Here is a 21,266-nt window from a genome sequence, read left to right as displayed (position 1 = left end):
TTGTTTTTGTGACAGAGTCTCACTGTGCAATTCAGAGTGACCTTGAGCTCACTCTGTAGCCCAGGCTGGTCTTGCGCTGACAATGATCCTCCTGCCTCAGCATCCCAAGCCCTGGATTGCAGGCATGAACCACCATGCCAGGCTAAAAGTGGTTTATTTGTGCAAAGGAATATTATTCATCTTTCAAAAGCAACAGAGTGCTGATGCATGATAGAATATAGATGAATCTGGCAGACATCATACAAAATAAAGGGAGGAAGACATAAAAGGTCTTGCACTGTGTGGTTCCTTTCATATGCTATGTTCAAGGTAAGCAAACATAGGGACAGGTAGCAGAGTAGTGATTGCCAGGGCTGAGGAAATAAAGAAAAAGGGAAGGGCTCTTTATTAAGCAGGAAGTTATATTTTTAGATGAAGAAGATATTCTAGAATTAGACAATAACCATGGTTGGACCTCATAATACACCAAAATTCACCGAATTGTTTTCTTTAAGTGGCTAAAATTAAGACTATGATGTGAATTTTACTTTAACAAAAATGTGATTGAGACATTCAGTGTTACTAAATCACCTCAGCTGCGTTTTGGTCATTGCATCTGTGAACTTAATAGTGAGCAAACAAAAGCAAAAACACAAAACTGGTTGTTTCTACTTTGGGGCTAAAAGCAGCATGGGAATTGGAGTTGCAGCTGTTTTTAAATTATACTTAAAACAGGAGCCATTTGGACTTCATGCAGTGTAAATAATTTCCTTAAAAAGTGAGAAAATTAATATAGGCTTGGGATTGCTATAATGTTTAAAGACAACAGCCTGTGAAAAGTCAGGACTCCACCGCCTGTTTTACCACATTGAAAACGTTTTCAACTCATGTTTAAAGTCTTGAAAACTCTGAGAAGAGCTTCTTTCTGTATCTAACGTATCGTCCTCCAGCTCTCTCTTCTTTGTTGACATCTTCTCTGTCCCCTCCATAATGGGGACTTCTCAGACAGAAGCAGAGGATATTTTTCCAGGAAGGAAGGAATGCAAAGTGTTAATTGAGCAAGTTTTGGATTCTTTAGCAGTGATTTTCGTCCCTTATTTTAAGTTTCTCCTACAAGCTGTACTCTCCTGTGCTTATCCTGGACCAGGTGCAGGCTTTGATTGTTGCATTCATCCCACTGTACTGTGATTTTTGTGTTTTGGCTGTCCCATCTCATAAATCTGTGAGCTTGTTGAGAACAAGATCTATATTTTATTTATCTTTCTGTCCCCAGAATCCAACATAATACCTAGAAAATCACCCAAAATCTTCTTTTTTTTTTTTTTAAAGGCATCCCATGGATACGATCTTTTTCTTTTCTTGCTCGTGAGTTGTAGATGCAAAGACATAAACTGTGGGTTTCTTAAAAGAGAAGCTTTAATATCTGGGTAATATTATCATCTGTAATAATTCCTTCTGCACTTTTAAATCATTCAGAGTGATTCCAATTTGCATGTTCTATATCAACAGTTATTATGCTGATGATTCATTCATTGATCATTCTCGGTCTTAAATTTCTTGGCAGAGAAAAGGCTCTGGAAAATGGGTGGTACATGCTTTAGTGGCTAATGATGGTTATTTAATAGTATCATGCCGTGTGAAAGCCATTATACATGGAAGATCATTTCTTTTTAATTGCAGTCCTAAGTCTCAGTTGGTTTGGTGAAATTATAATTATCAGGAGCTCCAACTCTGCTTCTGTTAAAATCATTAGGAATGTGGTTTTTCCACTCAAAACTGATAGTAATGCTCAAGTGAACTCTTCTAGGAGCATAGAAAAGGACTGGTTAGGGCCAAGGATTAAAGAGGACACTTTCCGTAACATATTCTGCAGTGGCATCATCAGTCATGTTACAAACACCTGTCTGGACAGATGGGACCAAGCTGAGTAGAAGGGGTGAGCACTACTTAGCAATATGGCCCAAAGTGGGGGATATGCCACTTTAGGACCATCTGCCATGAAGTAGCTAACATGATAACAGTCTAATAAGAAAGTTCCTGGGGTGCGAAGTGACTACAGGGCCAAGGAGCAGTCCTAGACTTCATTTCCCAGTGATGCCCAATCAGTTCACAGCAGCCTTGGCAGCCTGTGGTTCAGTTCATCACCAATCTCAGCAAATTCTCCTGGGCCTGCTGATTTTCCTATTGCCTCTTCTGTGAAACAGCAGGATACAGCCTTTTTTTGTGCATTCCGAAAAGACATATTTACTGTAACAGCTCACATCCTTCCCTATGGATTCTCTATTGCTAAATCATATTTCTAAAAACAAGAATTCAGCACATATAGGATACTATTATTATTAATGTCTAAATAAAAATAGAACAAAAGTGGTTACCTGTAATACTTTTGATGTTACTTGTATTACTTTAAATCATCCTTATCAGCAATCCATTTTTTTTCTGTAATAAAGTCTCTGTTAGCTAATGATCATAAGGAAGCTTACATCCATTTCAAAAATTTTGCCAAAACAGTCATAGTCTTTTTAGCAGAAAAGTAAAAGCTTCCAAAGTCACAAAAGCACATTTTATTTCATTTGATACCTCAGTTGATATTTGAGTTTTAGCAAAACATTTAAATATTTATAGCAAATTACCTGCTCCGAAAGACATGGCTATTCTTATGCCATGGGGTATATCTGCTAATCAGCTTCACCAGTTAAAAAAGAACACAAACCCCTGCACAGGGCTGGGATGGGAAGGAAAGCCAGTTTTATAGATTAAAGCTACATATGTAGGCAGCTCACCGTTATGGTACTGATATTTTGTTCCAGTTGTACGTATGCTGAGACAGGAATCTAGACCTATGTTCTATAAGCTCAATCACTGTTTTTCATAGATGCAAAGAATCACCTTAAGTGGCGGGGCTTTCTTTCTTTTTATAGTTAAATTAGAACAGTCTTGTGATAGCTAATGATGATACATCAATGCTGAGTGGATTAAAAAATACTTGAAGGTTAGAAATGCACAATTGTGAGTGTGCCTGTGAATTCCTGGGTCACCCGCTGGCCTCCTCCTTCTGAGGTCGTGTGGCCTGTGGTGGACCAATGCTGAGTCCCACCCCCGCTCTGCCTTCTCCACACAGCATGGAACATTATTTATTGGCATTGAGGAAGAGCCTGTGAACCAGCACCATATCTTTCCTGTCAGAAAGAAGTCACAAGACAGCACAGCCCAAGTGGGGACACTTGGCCCCATATGGTAGTAGAAAGCCATTGCTTTTTGTTGACAGCGTGGATGCATCAAGACCTCACTGTATATGGAATTAAAATTCAGACTATAATAGACTGGGCTTAACTCTATAATTGTATATAGCTACTTTTTCGCCCTTATTTCCTTGTTAGAAGAAAACAGAAGTTAATATCTGAATTCCACTATGTATAAAAAATTTGTGCATTTTGTTCATACATTAAAAATTTATTCATTAACTTAACAAATATGTATTGAATGTCACTGGGGAGCAGGCACAGTCCTAGGCACTAAAGATGCAGAAGCAAAGGAGGTTGATTTCCTATGGCGTTTTTTTTTTAAATTTTATTTTGTGGGGAAAGTGAGGCAGAAAGAGAGTAAAGAGATATATCCGAGGTACTGAGGTCATATTTTAGTAAGATATTTAAGAAGAAAAGTAGAGATGACGGGCAACAGAGTGCTGGAGAAGGGGTACATCCGACAGGGTTTAGACACAGAAGGAGGAGAAGAAGGTGATGCTGGGGTAGCCCTAAATGAGGTGAAGCAGAAAGAGCACACATCTGAGCGATTGCTCATGCAGAAGTGACAGCACAGGTAAAGTCACCACGTTTCGGCAGCTATGCAGACAGGGACAGTGTGAAGTTTCCCTCCATCTTAGCTACCAGCCTTTCTGGTCTAGCTAAAGTCCTTAGTTAGAGAAAAATAAATAATGACTCATTTAAATCAGCAGCTCCTATAGGGGATCCATGAAGGTTTTGAGTTGGCCGTGTTCTTGCCCACCACGCGGGGCTCTGAGCCTGTAAACCCCCATCTAAATTAAACTCCAGATCACATTCTTAGAGACACAAAACATTGCTATCCAGCAGCCCCAAATCCACTCCCTTATTTTTATTTTTTAGTCTTTTTGAGAGAAAGTTTCATTTTACAGCTTAGGCTGACCTCGAACTCGCAGTGATCCCCTGCCTCAGCCTCTTGAGGGCTGGGATTACAGGCTCGTGCCACCATGCCTAGCGCCGAATCCACTTCTAAGGCCAGCATGTGTAGACTACACGATGAGTATCAATACTTCTAAGCCCAAAAAGAGGCCGAGAGGTAACTATCCAGGTGAGGTTAAGGCGGCTGAGACATGGAGTTGGCAGCAAAAGCTGAGAACCAACCCTGCTGTACATGAGGCTGCTCACCGTGAAGGGCAGAGATCGGGCTAGAGTTGAAGTGGGATGGGCTGCTGCAGGGGGCAGGCTGCAGGGCAGAGTTCTTATTCCTTTCTCAAGTAAAAACCCTGTTCCAAAATAAAGTTTTTCTTCTCCCCCAGCCCATAAGAAAATCGCTACATCCATAGCAGTTGATGCAAACACACACGTACATATCTCAAATGAACATACACAAGCACAAAACCGAGAGCGCGGTTACTAAGATTTTAACAGTGGCTCTCATCAGGCACGTGGGTCGTGATGGTGTGTTCACCCTTTCATACAGATTTTCTAAGTATTTTCAGCTATGAGTGTGCATTGTCTTTTAAGTTAAAGACAATAAAACCTCTAAAAAATTTCACAAAAAAGGGGCTGGGGATTTAGCTCAGCAGCAAAAGTACCTGCCTTGCAAGCAGGCGGTCGTGAGTTCGATCAGGCGCCAGGCGGTCGTGAGTTTGATCCCCGGTACCGACAAAAATGAAAAAGACAAGAAAAAAAGAAAAATCTTACAAAAAGAAGAAAAACAGAGAAGATTCCAGGCCATAAGTGCCTGCTCTGTTTAATGAGTCATTTCTGATTTATTTCCTCCATAATTATTTTTATTATCAGAAAACACTAATAGATTTATTTTAGAAATTAACATTATGATGCAAATTAAACAGCAACCAAAATGCACCCAGCAGAAGGTGGTAAAAGAAACTGGAACAGAGCTGGAGTCGTTTTTATCTTTTATCTTCTTGGCAGCTTCTGTCGCCATGGACAAGTGGCCCCTGGAGAATGCTTGAGTGTGCAATGGTCACCTCATAAAATTGTCACAGTGAGGTAAAAATCACGAGATGATGTTTGTGAAAGGGCAGTGTTGTAGTTTGGTACCAAACTTCTGGGTTATATTTTCCACGTACTTACCCTTATGCAGGTGTTTGATCTCTTTGTGTTTCGGTTTCCTCATTCATCAAATGAACATAATATTGCATGCACTTTATGAGGTTGTTAAATGGAATAACCATAGTAAAGTGTTTAGAACATTGCATGGCATGTGGTTAGCACTAAATAAGTATATAAACTATTATAAAATAATTTACAGATTATAGATTACAATGTAATATTATTTTTCCATTAGCCAATAGAATTTAAGAAATGCATTTTTCTCTTTTGCTTAATAACTTAATAGATCTGGCAGTCGGTTATGTATTCTAATAAATATTCACTGAGCAATTGCTATGTGTGTTTATTACTCTTTCACTTTCCTCCTATCTAGTTGAGTCTGTAATTGAACATGGCACACTGTGTTTGGTACATAACACACCTCCAGCTGAAATAATTCTATAGTTTTAAACACTTTCATTGAAATCATACCAAACTCAGTGCAGTCTATTGGTATCCTAAAGATTTTAACCACTGTACTCATGGAGTCAAATAACCCAGTTGTAAAAATGTTATACAACCAGTCTGAATTTGACCTAACATTTTTCTTTGCCTTGGTTTCCTGTGCTGCCCTCAAGCTCTCAAGCTGACAACCACAGCTGGAAAATGGATCCGTATTCTCTAGGTGCTATTCTATCTTTTACAACCCCTTACGCACATCATCATCTATAAGAAAGAGTAGCAAGGAAACAGAAATTATTTGCTTAGAAAGAGTGCTTTGTGTTTTCCTTGCCATGGAAAATGGAAGTGGGTGCTTACATTGTCAGTCAAGTGGGGGTATCTATAAAACCATCTTGAGAGCATGACGGCGGCCTTAAGGTTTGGAGGAGACACAGACTGGAGCCTGATTCTAGCCCAGAAAATTTAAAGGTGAGCAAGGAACTGCAACTGCTTTGGGTGGCAGAGTAAACTCCTTACAGGTGGAGGACAGAACAGTCAGCAACATAGGTAGACAGGTGGGAGCCCCCCTAAGACATCTCAGCAGGAAGTCTGCGCAACACTGGGTAACAGGGAGAAAAATGCCAGACACTGGGCATGCCCAGGAAATGACGCAGTGGGTGGTCTCCAGCAAGGAGCAGGAGTGATAGTGGCCAGCCCTCTGAAGAACTCTCCCTGAGGAAGCCCTGACAGAAACCTTACAGTGGATTTCACCCTGGCTAAGAAACATCTTTCTCCCACCTGGCGTTGTTTTGCCTCTTCTCTGCAGGAGGAAAAGGCAGAAGAAGGAGTGAGGGAAAAGTGCAAAAATAAATGAAATCAAAAATAAAGGACTAATAAAAAAATCAACCATTTCCTTCTTCTTTACTACTCAGGGACAAAGGGCTTTAAATTGAATGAGATATTACCATTTAAAGTTAGAATTTTTAAAAAGAATGTCTGAAAATGAGACTGGCAGTATCTGAAATTGAACAGTGGAAGCTATGATCCGTGTGTGCTAAATACTTTCCACTCACAGTTTCGGCATCTTTAATATTTTCAACTGCACCATTGTGGAAAAAAGTTTCTACTGACTACCTCCACTTTGTGAATAAAGAAGCCAAGATACACAGCAATTAAAAGGTTGGCTCAAATCACACACCTTAAGTACTCAAAGCCTGGATTTGATTCTAGCAATCTAATCCAGGGTTTGTTCTCTAAGCCATCACCTTGTGTCTGTGATTTTATCTCTCTTGGAACTCATTCAAAGAGTTGTTTTAATGCCAAGAAATTACATAAGTAGCAAGTCTAAGTCATTTATTTCTTGCATTCCTCAACGTATCCACTGATTGTCTCCAGTTTTTTCCTTTACTTATGCTAACTAATCATTTAAAAGTAACAAATTAGTCCCTAGTCAGAGTAAACAGTTCAGAAAAAATAACCAAAACAAAGTGTCATTGTAACAAACCTAAGACTGATGAGCCCTTGGAATATCCGTGCCAAAGAAAATACAGCTTTGCACCATCTTCTGCATTGGTATTTCTGGGGAGCTTTCACCACTTTATTCCACTGTTCGTGTCATTTCTTACCTTTTGCCCCACTGCAGGCAAACGTATATCCATGCAGTCAGTCAACAGAGCCACTGGAGAGAGAGGCTAAAGAGCAAGAACTGTTTTGAAATTTGTACTGACTCTGCAAAATTACAGCTGAAATGTATTCCCAGGAAAGGCAGAGAGTGCTGCTGAAAAAGTAAAATCAATTAAAAGAATTCCCCTGCCCTAAAGCAAGAGTGCACACATTTCAAGTGGTCTAAGGGCTTTCCACTTGGACTGTCCTTGATTTGACTGACAGCTGGAAAAAGGATGACAATACACAGGTGCCAGTTTCCTTGAAGAAGAGACCACGTTCTCTCCTAATTGAAACATTAAGTCTGTATTCTCTAAACAATTTGGGAAATTAGCATACAAAAATGCCTTCACTGAATATATGACTAGAGCAAACCAAAAATATTCTGTATTATAATTTTCGTATACAAACTTTTAAATAATTTCTTGTTTCTCTGAATTTAGAAAGATTATAAGACTTGATTTTAGTCCTGCAAAATGTCAGCATGTACTTATTCTCTTACGAAGTTCTATTCCATTGCATTTATGAAAACACATACTCTGAAAATCCACCAGGGGGAGATTTTAACATTGAGAACTTCAAAAGGGAAAGTTTCGAATTGTACGCTGTTGTATTTCAGTTAGTGGTGAGAGTACCTTATATTTTGAATTTAGCCTTGATGATAAGGTTTGCATCTAGATGAAACTACTAACGCTACAGAAGCACTATTAGAGTGTGGACATACTGACTAGAAAGAATGAATGAAGCATCTCTAGGTCTTGTCAGAGAATGCCTGTGCTAAGTATATGTGTCTGGGGGAAGAGGAGTTAGGTGTGGAAGGGCCAAACATTTGGGTTTGTAGGTGGAGAAGCAGATTAAAAAATCATTTGGGTTATTGCCATGTGTACCTTTTTTGTAATGTCTGGTCTTAACTGATACATGGAAGGTTGATTTGGTTTCCTAGGAGGCTATAATTTTTACAATACCACTGATATTCTTTGTGTGAGTGATAAACAAACAAAAGCTTTACAGTGCATATAAGGAGTAATTTCTGAGGCCACCTGCTGCTTATTTGAGAAGATATAATATTATTGCACAAATATTTGAATAACTAACACTACTGTGGTCCACTCAATTATCTGTTTGTTATCTTAGCAATTATCTTAGCAATAAGAACTAGAAACTATCAAAATACCAGCAAAATTTTTAAAAGAGTAGATCTATAGAAAGTGTCTTGTAATAGAATTTGAAATATCAAATCTTTCCCCAAACTTGACTAAGTCCTATTAATATGCACAGTATTTCTTTTTAAAATTAAATTTAAAAAAAATTTTTAAAAATTGAACAGTGATTTCTAGGACTTTGCCTCCTAGAATTACTAGAAAGGATGAAAGGTTACTTATTGATCCTTATGATTTGGACCTAAAACGTCTCCCAAAGGCTAGCTGATGGGCTTTTGGAAAGTGATTAAGTCATCATAGTTCATAATGAAATGGGCCAGGAGGAAGTGAGGCCTACTTGGGGACTATGGACTACAGTATGGGTCACAGGGATGTGACCTTGGGAATTAAATCTTGTCCCCAGCTCCTTCGTTCTGGCTCTTTCCCCTTGGCTTCTTGACTGCCTGGAGGTGAGCAGCTCTATTCCACTCCATCTTCTGTACCTTTCTGTTCTGCCTTACCACAGGCCCATGGCAATGGAACCAGCTGCGTGGACTGAATTTCTGAAACTGTGAACCCAAATGTACCTTACATTCCTTGGATTGTCTTTCTCAGTGCATCAGCCAGCTCTCCTGTCGCCAGGACAAAATACCTGATACTCAAAATTTAAGCGGGAAAGATTTGTCTTGATTCGTGGTTTCAGAGAGGTCAAACCATGGTTGGCTGACTCCAAGGCAGAAACAGCATGGCAAAAGGGCCTGACGGAAGAAAACTGTTCAGCCTACGGCAGCCAGGAAGCAGGAAAAGCAGGAAGAGTGTCCAAGGAAGTAAACCCTCCGAGTCTCACCTCCTCCTGCGGCCTATCAGATATCAATGAACCCATGGATGAGCATAGCTCCCCCATGATCCAATCGCCCTCCCAGAGCCCCACTGCCGAACACATGAAGTTTGAGAATATTTTATGTCTAGCCTATAGCCTTTAGATATTTTGTCACAGGGATAAAAAGCTGATTAATAGCATTGATCCTAGTACAATAACTTTCATTGCTGCCATGTTGAAAGGTGTTTTGAATACAAATGATCCAGTGTTTTCTGCTAATTAGTGATACTGGTTTTCTTTTCTTAAGTCCATAAATATATATATATATCATACCTTGGTACTCTGCTTTAAAACTTGTATAATTTGGTGTTGACATATTTTGACACAAAAATGTTTATCTTGATACTTGTCTTTCATTTGGTACTTGATGAACTTGTCAGTGCCAATGACTTCATGACTCGCTCTACATTCCAGTCAAAATAATTTGTTTAGCACTTGTTACTTTTGGTACACATTGCACTCACCAGAACCAATTAACCATGAATATCAAGGCACCTCTGTATAGCATACAAACCAAGTATAGTCCTCAAGACATTAAGTAAGAATAATTCCTTTTGATGAAAGCTAATGTTTATTTCTCTCCTTTTTTCTCCCTAGCTTACTGATGAAACAGACTGACTGATTGCTTCTGTAAGGCGTGTGTCTGACTTTCTGGTTTGTTCTCCAGGGTTTGAGAGGACATGGTTTAAAAGGAAATAGATAACCCAGAATGAAAAGCGATCCCTGGAGATATCATGAGGCTGGGGACACAGGAAAATTTGATGGGTTACAAGAATAGACGACCTATATGCACTGCTCCCTGACAGAGCTCTGCGAATATGACAGTCTACTGAAATTAATGGCAGCTGGGTTTGATTTTAGACCAAGGGTGACAAGTCTGCTGGTGTGGAACTGGCAGAAAGATGCACAGTGAAAGTTATCATGTAGATATCTTGTCTGGTGGCCAGTGTAGAGAAATGAACAAGGTTCAGAAGAGTCATTTTAAACTTTGGCACTGAAATACTCTTAGAGCTGGACATAACCACGGGAAACATGGAGAACCAGGAATGGGAGGAATTTCTCACTAACTTTAGAGAATCCATTCCTTAAACACAAGCACCAATTCCCCCAAAGACCTCGCCTCCTTGTTCTACCATACTTCTTCAGGCTTCGCAGCAGCCAAGCATCAGCCTCTCCACAACCTCGGTGTTTCTTCTTCGGAGCGTACTCAGGATTCATGGTTTCATGCGTTTTTGCTAGTGCATTTGGCTTCCTCCTTTCTTTGTTCATTTGCTATAATGACCTAGAAAATCCTGATCAGTTCACTGTCCACCTTTTCCAACTTGAAAGGAAGCTGCTTAGCGGCAGCTAGAGAAAGTCCACCACAGCATGAGATTGTTACTACTACAGGTTAGTGCAGCTCATCTCAATCTGGGTGCATGGTCCTGGCTGGCAAGACTTCAATCTGTCCCTGTACAGTTCCCTTAGCTATTCCCCCTCACTGCTATTTTAAACCAGTACCACTCTTTCAATTAACCTCTGGCATTCTGAACCCTTCCTGAACTTACTGGGGTTGAACCTCAGATCTTATTTCAAAGAAAAAACAGTTCATCTATGAGGTGGAACTTCTCTGCCTTTGTTTCTCTCTAGTCCACAAACTTATTAGCATTCCAGCTCTCTTTTCCTTCTCCCTCTCATCTTGATAGAAAACGCATTCCTTTCCCAGGGGAATCCCCCACACTGTGATGTGGATTTCTCAGCCTTTGACTTTCTCAGGGATCCTCCTTGACAAACTAGCCCCTTTCCTTCCTCTGCATTTCACCTTGCCTTCCTACAGGCTCTTCCTTCTTAGCACTCATAAACTGACACTTATTGATCTCATAGTTGGCACAGTGCCAAGGATTTTATATACATTGTATTTACTTCTCACAAACATATGCAGAGACTATTACTATCTCCATTAACCACTGAAGAAAATGAAGTGCAGGAAGATATTTTTTAAAAATTCATCCAAAACCTCACAGCTAATAAATGAAAAATTTCAGTTCAACTGTCTATGTTCCATTAGATGCCATGTGCTATTATGTGCTGAAGAAGGGAGGATTTTTTTTTTTTAAGGTTGCCTTTCATCTTAGAAAAATCCCACGGTTTCACTGAGGCTATATGCTTTTTATTTACCACTTCATCTCATTTTTTCTGTTCAGGACCAGTAATCCTCTAGAAAGCTCAGTCGCCATTTGTTATCACTTGTTAGTGCTCTCACTGAGGTCGTCCTGTTCTCCTAGCTGCTGATGCAGTTGGAGGATAGTTTGCTCCCTATGATTGCCATTGTGGAGTATTGGCATGTGGAGGCTTTAAGAGGTGATTAAACTGTTAAGAGGGATTAGTGCCTTTCTCAAGGAAGCCAATGCATTTTGCTGCAGCAGGAGGTCATACAGTGAGCCTGCCCCCACATATTCTTTTCTTGTGCAGGCACCTGCTTGTCTGCTCCCTTTCTGCCATGAATTTAAGCAGCATAAAGCCCTTGCCAGTACCATGCTGTTGGATTTTCCAATCCCCAGAACCATGAGACAAAATAAACTCATTCCTTTATAAATGACTCAGTCTCTGGTGTTTTGTGATAGCAATGGAAAAACAAGAGTAAGACAATTTCCAGATAAATAAAGTTCAGGCTCATATTATCTCCTTGTAAGTAGCATTTGACAGTGTCACTACTCTCTCCTTCATAGTGTTCTCTCCTAACATTGTTTCCTTGATATTCCTTTGCCAAAATGTTCTCTTATTTCACTGAGCATCATTAAAAATGATGTTCTCGGGATTCTACCCACACCATGCCCATTTCCTAGGAGCAATTTATGCATTACCATAGTCATAATTCTACCTCTAGGCTGATGGCTAACAGATATGTACCCCAACCCCAGCCCTCTCCCAGGTACCTGCTACCTAGAAGATAATGATGATTAAATGATTTGAATGAAGTGGAAGTCAACATTTTCAAAACTGTATCACTCCTTGCTTATTATCTTATTATCATGTACTCCTTTATTTTACTAATATGTATTAATCTCTTAGCATGTGCTATATATCACTGTTCTGAGGTCACAGATATTAATAAAAAAAGGTTAAGTAATCTGTTTTATGAAATGTACACTACAGTGGGAAATGGTGCTTTTCTTTCTGTATTACTCAGGGTTTAATCAAGGAAATAGAACACTTATAAATATTATAGACTAAAGAACTTATTCAAAAAATCATACTTCACACAGTGGTGGGAAAAGTTGAGAATATCAAGGTCTAAAAGAGTTCGAGAATCACAGAAAAATTTCACAAGGCTCCTAAAATAATCTGTTAAATTGTTGGAGAAAGAACACGAGGAGAACTGGTAGAACCATGGAAGGACAGCATTTCCCTTACATCTATCTATTCTACAAGACCTTCAGAAAATACTGATGACTGCTTTATTTCCAACACTTTAACCTGAGAAGAGCAACAAACACAGCTCAGCTAACTGAACACAGCCCCAAACCAATATGCTCATAAGAATCACATTTAGCTAATTTAGTCATTAGTGTTTTAAATCTACTCTGGAAACCTCTTAATGGATAATCATGAGAAGAGGATGAGCTATCTATGATAGGTATATCAAGAGAGAATGTGTTTTCATGATAAGAAGAGGAATTAAGACTTACACATGGCAGTGGGAGCCCTGAAGCAATCAGATGTGTTTGGGAGAGAGATTCTGGCTCTTCAGCATGGAATCATTTTCAGTAATAGCAAGAAATATGGGTTCAGTAGTGTCCCTGAAAATTCATATCTAAACAGAACCTCATGATGCTACTTTATTTGAGAATATTTCATTGACAGATATAATAAAGATCTCAATATTAAATCATCCAGGATTTAGGGTGGATCCTAAGTCCCATGACTACAGTATTTACAAGACTTACCAGAAAGACAATGTGAAGACAATGTCAGAGATTGTAAAAGTAATACAACGAGCCCCCAGAAGCTGAAAGAGGCCAGGAAGAACACTGCTACAGCCTTCAGGAGTATAGATTCGGAGCACTTCTAAATCTCAAGGATCCAGTACAAGAAAAGCATTTTTCCTTTCATTCACAAAGATCCTTATACTGATTTGGCAATTGTTAAAGACAGCTACCAGTCTACTTTTATTAAAGGCCAAAGTCTTGGGAGCTCACTGGAGGGGTGCTGATACCCTTCTGTTATGGAAGGCATAAGAAACTGGAGACCAATGTTCAAAGGCAACTATGAAGATTGGAGCACGTTCATATTCAACAACTCTTCCTTTTACATTACCTTTTTTATTCCATCCCAACTATAGCCTATTTGTTGGTACTATTCACATTTAGGAGTATCTTCTCCCTCAGTTGGCTGACCTACATGTCAATCACCCACAACTAACCCAGACCTGTGCTTCACTAACCTGCTATGTGTGTCTTAATCTATTCAAGTAGACTAACACATCATGATTAATGGCCATGAATACATAGGTTTTAGTTAATTAGCATGGTAGGGATTTAAAGAATTAAACAGATTTGCAGACTATCATCCTCTTCTATTCATTTTACACCTCTTCTTTATTGCCTGTTCTCAGGGCTGACAATAGGACACTCTCTGATTGATGTCAAGAGAGTAAGAATTTCTTAAGACTAACATAAACAGGGCTGTGGATTTGTTCAGTGGCATAAGTGCCTGTCTGGCAGGTGCAAGGTCATGAATTCAATCCCTGATACAAAAAAAAGAAAGAAAAGAAAAGAAATAAAGAAAGAAAGAAAGAAAGAAAGAAGACATAAGCAGACACTTTGCAAAAGAAATATGAAGCATTTTTAAAACTGTCTTCACAGTGGTGCAATGTGTTTACATAGTAGCCTAACCTTACCAGCTTCCTATAATTGCTGTAATAAATCAGCACAAACATAGTGGCTTAGGACAACTAAATTTTATTACTTCACAGTTCTGGAGTCCAGAAGTTCAGATTCAAGGTGTGCTTATAACAATCCAGGTATGATATAGATCCAACAAATTTTACCACTACTATGATCAGAGTAACTCAAGATGAATTATTGTTTTGTATGTGTGTTATGTGTTCATGGGCATGGTGATGGCAGGAATTTGAACCCAGGATCTTATGTATGATAATGAGTTACAACCCTAGCTCGAAGATCATTTTTTTTACAACCTAGCTCCAAGATAATTTTTTTAAATAAAAGACTCTTAACACAAAAATTTGTACAAGAAATGATATCTTACTGAGAGAACTCCAGACCTGAGCAGGGTATGGATTGATGAGAACTCTTCCAACCCAGAGAAATTGCTTGAAAGTGCTCAGAGGAGTTAGAGGAGGAAGAGCAAATTTGAAGAGATGATAATGAGTCCACTAGGGGCACATCACACATTAAGTGCCTGAGGAAAGACAAATGGAGATATCCAGTAGGCAGCTGAACATTTCTCCTGAAATTTTAGAGATCTAGGCTAAAAATGGGATTGAAAACTTGTTCAACATTCACGAAATGCAAATTAAAACAACAGTAAGATATCATCTCACTCTAGGAAGAATGGCTAGCATCAAGAAATTAACCAATAACAAATGCTGGCAAGGCTATGGGGAAAAAGGAATACTTCTTCACTTTTGGTGCCAATACAGACTGGTACAACCACTGTGGAAATCAGTGTGGAGGTTCCTCAAAATAATAGAATCACAAGTTCCATTCTACTCAGCTATCCTTCCTCTGGGTATCTTCCCAGAAGAGTTGAAAACATCATACCACACATGCTTATGGTGCACAATTTGTAATAGTCAGATCTTGGAAACAGCCCAAATACCCATCAGCTGAGGAATAGATAAAAAAGACGTGGTATCTTTATATAATGTAATACTGCTCAGCCATAGAGTGATAAACTCGAAGCTTTTATTGGTAAGTGGATACAACTAGAAACCACACTCATAAGTGAAATAAATCAGACTTAATGTGTAATCTCTGTATTGTCTCACTAGTTTCAGAAACTGAAAGAGTAAATAAGACCCAAAAGTTACAACAGATATAGTACAAGGAAAAGAAACTGCTCAAACAAAAATTATATTGTTTGATCAGTTTTGCATGTCTATCTGGCAGCCTGAGCAATTACTTTGAGGATAACAATATGCAATATAACAACCAGTGTTAAGTTCCTTTCATCTTGTTTGAAATCTTGTATCACCAGTGTATTTTTTTTTTGTTGTTGTTGTTGTCATTTTGCTTTTGTTGTTGTTTTTAATTTTTTTTTGCTTCTTGATTTTTCTGTTTTTGTCTCTTTAAAATAAAAATCTGTAAATAATGTCCTCTCCCCATAGGTAAAATGATGATAAGAATTACCTGCTTACATGGTTTCTGTAACAAAATATTTTGAAAATCTTCTAATATGCATCATGCTTGATTCTAACTTAATAATACATTTATCTGAGGATATTTTAACCCAGTATCTTAGGCTGCTTGGCCATTCTGGGAATATCTGAAAATATTCACATAACCTGGGCTTAGGAAAATAGGTTTAATCTTTAATATTTAAAATAAATAAATAAAATAGAAATGGGATTGAAAACCATTCACATATATCACGTGGTACTTGAAACAATAAAAGTGGATGAAACTATTTAGAATTTGTATAGTAAAAAGCAAAAATGACTGCATAACACACATTTAAAGCTTAGAACATCACTCAAAGGAAAATCTGTAAAGAGGTTATGAAGCCAAAGAAGGATATTTCAATGAAGAAACCCAGCCAAAACAAGCTGTGGTAGTTATGAACTTTGTCAGTTTAACTAAATTAGAATTGCTGTCCCAGAATTCCTTTCTCTGTATGGTTCAATGTTATAGTTGACCAACAAGAAAAATTAGAGTGAGATTTGGAAGGAAAAGGTGAAGCTGTGAAGAACTCTGGTTAGAAATGGAGAAGAACAGGATGTGAATTGAGGAAAAGGTCCAGTCTTTCCTCCCTGATGAGAGGAACCACAGAAAGAGAGTTAATCAGATAAAGTATTTTTATTTTGGTACTAGTGCAGGCTTTTTTTTCATTATTTATAGAGAACTTTATTAGTTTCTGTAATCAAACCCATGTAGCTAAGACCTTATGTATTTAATACAGTGCATTACCCCTGTACAAATGGAAAAAAATTAAGTGTAACATTTCCAGACCAATATGGCTGTTAATTTCTGTACAATGCCAATGCAACACAGTAAACTGGAATAACTTTTTCCAAAGTTGACAGCACAGTTAAAGTTTCCAAAAATTCAAATTATATATGTATGTATATATATTTATATTTATATAAAAAAGACCAATAATAGCAGTATGTGGCTTTTGTCGTGCAATATGCTTTTCAGAGGATTCTACATACTCTTCAATGCAGAAACAAAAGTAGTATCTCACACTAAGAGCTTTAAAGCAGACAGTAGTTCCTGTTTTACCCCAAGTGGCTAAAACTGCTACTACACATAGTTTTTAAATAAAGAATTTGTTAAGTAACTAAATAAATTGAATCTACTCCACTTACCTCTGACTCACATCATATAGTGTAAGAACTCTCTCACGGTGATGAGCTTTCTGATTCTGCCTGGAAAGGATTTAAACTACTTGCTTTAGAGAAAGAACAATTCTTTATTAAAAAGAACTCAAAATAATAGCTGTTGAAAGAATGAGAGAAATAGAACACTGTGGCAATTACTGCAAACAAGATCTATGGAAGAAAGTTAAAATTAGTAGGCAAAAGTTCAAAGACAGAAAAGGTACATAACATCAGTAAGTTTTATCCCAAATATTTATCAATTTTATTTATGCTTTGTAGGGAAATAGTTAACTTCATAGGGGAGAAAACCAGAAGACATCACCATAAGTGACCAAGGTTATAAACCACATAGCCCCTGTACCATGTGCTGAGAAAGGCACTGCATCCCAGTGGTAATGCATCTAGAAACTCATAACATCATGGAAAACATCAGATGAACTCAAATTAGTTAATATTGTACTATGTACCAGACCAAAACTCTTCAAAGGTATCAAGGTCCTGACATAGAAGGACAGACTAAGGCAACTGTCACAGCCAGGGGAGACTTAAGAAAATCTAACAACTAAATTCAATGTGTTATCTTGGATGGGATTCTAAAACAGGAAAGGTGATGTGAAAAATAATGAGGTCCTAATAAAGTCTGTAGTTTTGTTAGTGGTATTGTACCATGTCAACACTTTGTTTTTGTCCTTATATCACGGGTATGTAAGATACTAGGAGAGAAAGCTAAGATGACAGGTATATCTCAGCAATTCTCCCATAAGCCCAAAATTATTTCTAAACAAAATTCTCTCTCTTTCTTTGTGGTACTGGAGATTGAACCCAGAAACTATTGGGCAACATCTCCAATATCTTTTTATTTTATTTTATTATCTTATTTTATCCTATCATAGTTTTGAGAAAAGATCATGCTAAGCTGCTCAGGTTGATCTTAACTTGCAATCTTCCTGGCTCAAACTCTTGATTAGCTGGGATTACATATGTAGTCCATCAAGTGTTTATTTAAATTGAAATAAAAAGTTGAAATAGCAATTCACTTCAAGCTACCCAAATAGGACTAATACAAAAGTAAGCATCATGAATATGTCTGCTTCTCTTTTAAATGTGCACCTTTCAAAAGTGGTGTATATCAGAGATCCCTCTGAAAGTAGCATCAAAGAAGTCTTAATATATATACACATATATACATGTACATATGTATACATCTATGAGTGTGCAAAAGAAGATAAGTAGGAAGTAAGGAAATATTTTTCTTTTTTTAAATTTTATTTAAGGAGGAAAAGAAAAAAAGCAGAGAAAGGGTACAAGTTATACAGAATTTCAGAAAAAAAAATAAACAGTAGGAAATCACTAGTTAATGGATTACATATTGTCATCTTAGAAATATTTGTTCAAGTTACAAAATTAAAGCTTATATAGTGGACATTCAAACAGTGAGACCAAACAGTTCTGTTCAATGATCCAACAAAGCTCAGTAATATCATTGTCTATCATATACACTTAAGTATACATGCAGTTATATCATTTAGAGCACTTTCCTTTCCTCTCTTTTGTATAATGACTGTTACACATTTTGGGTTTTATTGCTCCCACAGTTCTTATTGCTTTTTTTGGAAGAGAGTAAAACCAAATGTGACATAACAGAACAGAGTCAGTCAAATCAAAAGGGTGGGCATAATAGATGATGTAAAAACATAATACAAGGTGATCAACAATGGTTACCATAGTGCCTCCCGCTATCTCTGATAGAATTGCCTATATCATCAGTTATAATAAAATTGAACAAAACAGTAAAGAACGAAATCAACAAAACCAAAACATTGGAGACATTACAGGTCTTCAAAAGTAGATAATAGTCAACCAGAATGGGCGTCATAATGAATCCCACTATCTTCACAGCTGTTGCCTATACTTTCGAACTTGATACTATCAAGCAAAACAGAATAGAGGAACATCAGTCAAAACAAGATGGTGAGAGCCATACAGGGCTTCAAATCAAGTTAATAGTAAATCAAAGTGGGTTACTATAGTATATCCTGCTATTTTTTTTATTTATTTTTCCCTTAATTAAAAGGATAAAAATAAAAAAGTAAATAATAAAATGGAGATTGAGATAAAAGAGGGCATAACAACAAAACAGCACAGAAAAAAACATAACCATTTAAGCAAAATAGTGTTTTACCAAAAGATAATCCCGACATAAAAGTAGTTACTATACTCTCTTTCCTTGAAATTTTTGAGTATAACTTCGTATGCTGTAGCATCAAATATATCAAAAGAATGTAAAACCATTCAAGAGAATGACAGTATTACAGGGTATTTAGAATCAACTAACAGAAAATGAACAATGGTTTCTGTATAATCTCCTTGTCTATAAAAGTTTTTGTTTATACTATCATACATAATAAAATCCAATAAGATACAACCTGTTTAGACCAATGGAGACAGAAGAACAAAAGCTCGATGAGACTTCAAAACAAGATGATACTAAATCAGTATTACCGATTAAGATGTCATTTTCTCCAAAACAGCTGTTCCTATCATCCAGTCTTCTCTTCCTCATTTCTGTTGAGCTCTTTTTCTGTCATTAGTTGTCAGTTTGTCTTCTTCATTTCGTTTTCTGCTCCATTCATTGTGGACTCCCTGGTGCTATTTCTGGATTCTTCATATTTTTCTTTTTTAGAATATCTTGCAGTATTCTCTGTAGAGTTGAATTGGTGGTTGCATATTCCCCTAGTTCCTCTTTATCCTGGAAGTACCTTGTTTTTCCATCAATTTCCAGGGATAGTTGTGCAGGATATTTCAATCTTGGCTGGAGGCTATTATCTTTCAAAGCTTGAATTACTTCCCCCCATGCTCTTCGTGATTTGATGGTTTGTGCCGAGAAGTCTGCTGTAATTCTGATGGGTGTTCCCTTGTAAGTGATCTGTTTCTTGTCTCTGATGGCTTTTAATATTCTGTTCTTATATTGGATTTCTGGTATTTTGATTATTATATGCCTGGGTGTAGCTCTGTTTGGGTTGCAGGTGGATGGGGTCCTGAATGCTTCATACTTCTGAGTATCTTTACCTTTTGTTAAATTAGGAAAATTCTCCTGGATTATTTCTGCGAGCAGCTTTTGTAGTTCATTTGTTTGTGTCCCTACCTCTTCTTTCATGTTCTTAATTCTTAAGTTATAGATCCTCTTATCATCTTCTAGTCTTTGTATTATTGCTGTTTGTTTCTTTGTTACTTTTAAGAAGTTTTTCATTTCATTCTCCCATATTACAAATCTGCCCTCCAGTTCAGATAGTCTGTCCTTAGTTTCTTTCAAGCTGTTATGCCAGTTTTCGATAGAGTTTTTAGTTTCCTGGTAATCTCTTTGAACCTGCTTCACGTATTCTATGCTTTCTCTATTTTCTGCATCAAACAATTCTCCCCTCTTTTTCTGTTCTTCCATTCCACCATCTGTTTTTTCTTGGGTGGTGCTTAGCATTTCTCTAACTATTCTGCTTATTTCTAGCTTCAGGTCATTAATAACTTCATTCCTGAACTCGTCTATGAGGCTCTGTTGATAGTGCTTTATGTCTATTGGTGCGTGTCCGCTATTGCCTCTTTCTCAGGATTGGGGGCTGAGGGGCCTTTCTTGTTGCTCCCTCTTCCCATATTCTTTGTTCCTTTTATATGCAAGCGTATACAGAGGCCCAGCTTCCTTCCCTGTTGGCCACAGTCTGATTGAATTGTGCTGGCTAGGTGCTCCCACCCACTGCAGTGCACCAGGAAGTTGCAGACGAGGCAGCCTATGCGGGGCCCGCCCCTCCAGGTCACCTTCAGGTACTGGGACCTGGGCTGTGCTAGCCTACTGGGTCTCAGCCAGCAGCATCACGTAGGCTAGGCACTGCTCACCAGTCCCGCTTGAGAGGGGAATATGTGACTAAAGTCACTACAGCGCCCTGTTCTGGCCAGTCTGCCCAGTCCCAGAATGTCCTCTGTTGGAGCCTCCTAGCTCATGGAAGAGTCCCAGTTTCTCTCACTCTCTGCAGGTCGATGCACGGCTCCCCACCCGTCCTGCTCTCAACTCTATTCACTGATTCCCGTTCTCAGAGCTTTGTGCATCTCTCCCTGCTGAGCCGATTCAGACGCAACCACCACGGCAGGAAACCCAAATCGCTGTTTCCAATGGCGTGGGCTCCAGCTTCCACGCTGAGGCTTTATCTGTTCCTGTTATAGCACCAGGATTGCATTCCCAGTTGGTTTCTCTCAGCCCAGTTCGTTCTTGGGTCAGCAGGGCATATCTCCTCTCTTGCTTAGGATTCCTCTCTCCTCACCATTCCTGGATTCTAAGCTGGGTCTTTCAGAGAGCC

Source organism: Cavia porcellus, unplaced genomic scaffold, assembly GCF_034190915.1.
Source record: "Cavia porcellus strain 051 isolate PalLab524CR breed Dunkin Hartley unplaced genomic scaffold, mCavPor4.1 scaffold_1, whole genome shotgun sequence".
Classification (NCBI taxonomy): domain Eukaryota; kingdom Metazoa; phylum Chordata; class Mammalia; order Rodentia; family Caviidae; genus Cavia; species Cavia porcellus.
Note: the sequence above shows the minus strand (reverse complement) of the source record.